This window comes from Buceros rhinoceros, unplaced genomic scaffold (genome assembly GCF_000710305.1).
Source record: "Buceros rhinoceros silvestris isolate BGI_N320 unplaced genomic scaffold, ASM71030v1 scaffold8439, whole genome shotgun sequence".
NCBI classification, from domain to species: domain Eukaryota; kingdom Metazoa; phylum Chordata; class Aves; order Bucerotiformes; family Bucerotidae; genus Buceros; species Buceros rhinoceros.
Genome location: NW_010429693.1, coordinates 16,375 through 18,165, shown reverse-complemented (window position 1 = coordinate 18,165; position 1,791 = coordinate 16,375). Strand labels below are relative to the sequence as shown.

At 45.6% G+C, this 1,791-nt stretch overlaps 1 protein-coding gene across 1 annotated transcript in view; it reads left to right on the top strand.

Annotated features, from left to right (window-relative positions):
• The window catches only part of ITGAV (integrin, alpha V), a 41,592-nt gene that overhangs the window by 32,809 nt on the left and 6,992 nt on the right, over positions 1-1,791 (top strand). The window lies entirely within an intron of this gene.

Below are 1,791 nucleotides of genomic sequence, written 5' to 3'. Positions count from 1 at the left end.
TTCCTGCTGGTGATGATATTCAAGATTTGGAGATGGGGTCAGTAAGAATCTCTTTACCCACTACAGCTTTATGCTACAGCTCAATGAACAGTACAAATACAGCTGCTTTTTCTTCCCCATGATGGACGAACAGCTTTTTTTTTTTTAAGGTGCTTAATTTTTTATTAATGTAGTGAATAAATTATTCTTGTCCACATAGGCATTTTTCATCTACAAGAGTTAAATGGTTTTAAACCTGCCATTCTGTTTTAATGATGCAGTGGATCACCACACCGATCAGCATTCAGTTTCTCTGTGATCTCACGCTGCTGTCTCTTCAGGTTTTGTCCCCTCTCCCCATCAGCTAGTCAGCTGTGCCAGTGGCAGGACTCATTCTTCTTTGCAGAATGCAATTGTCTTTGGGCTGTCTGTTATCTTCCTCAGGCTAACAGCAGTCACTAACTACCTTTCCCTGGGAGGAAAAAAAACTGCGGTTGCTTAAGTCATCCTTGTTCTCTTCTGATGGAAGAGAAAGGCAGTTCTGTAACATTTTACACCTTATCTAGAAGGAATTCCTTATGTGACTTGTGAATGCAAGAACTGTGATGCAGTCAAACACGCTAATCACAGTTTGTAGTGACAGGCATTACCAGGGGATTATCCTGAAGAGGTTTCAAAGATCACATCAGTTGTCTTAAACTCATAAAGCTAGATTTCTGAAGTTGGCACAGTTCCTGGCAGAACAACTCTAGTCTCTGAAAAAATGAAGTATTTACAGATCGGGAAGAAAACACTGTTGCTTGTATGTGGTTTTTATTACAGCAGCAGTGAAGAATAATTAGAGGATTTAAGAAGATCTTTCTAAAGGAAATTGGTAGACAGAGTAATCAGATGTGTCTGAGGAGATCAGGGATCTGTTCCCAGCTCCCTTTTGAGGGGAATAGGAGTTCTCTCTGTTCTTCTGTTTTCAAAGAAAGTACAAAGAAATTTTATGTATGAATGAATCTGCATGCCTTGACATCTGTCATCTCCTGGTGGATCTCAAGTGTAGGAACTGGATGTTAACTGTGTTCACGTACTGCTTTAAGCACTGTGGAAGGGGCTGGGCGCAAGTAGCCCTAGCGTACATTTCTGCCCTAGCTGGACTCCAAGAAGTCCCTGAGCGAAAGAGGTGTCACAGAACCACGGAATCATTTGGCTGGAAGAGACCTTTAAGACTGAGTCCAACCATTCACCCTGCCCTGCCAGGGTCCCCAAACCCCGTCCCTCATCACCACACCTACACGGCTTTTAAACACTCCCAGGGATGGGGACTCCACCACTGCGCTGGGCAATCTGTTCCAATGCTTGAGCACCCTCTCTGTAAAGAAATTTTTCCTGATACCTGACCTAGATCTTCCCTGGCTCAACTTGAGGCCATTTCCTCTTGTCCTGTCACTTGTCACATGGGAGAAGAGACTAACCCCTAACCTTTCAGGTAGCTGTTAGAGCGTGATGATGTTTCCCCTGAGCCTCCTTTTCTTCAAACTGAACAACCCCAGTTCCCTCAGCTGCTCCTCATAGGACTTGTTCTCTAGACCCTTCACCAGCTTTGTGCCCTTCTCTGGACATACTCCTGCACCTCAACGTTCTTCTTGTAGCGAGGGGCCCAAAACTGGACACAGTTCTCAAGGTGTGGCCTCACCAGTGCTGAGTACAGGGGGACAATCACTGCCCTGCTCCTGCTAGTCGCGCTATTTCTGGTACAAGCCAGGATGCTATTGGCCACCTGGGCACGCTGCTGGCTCCGGGTCAATCGGGCCTCCCACCACA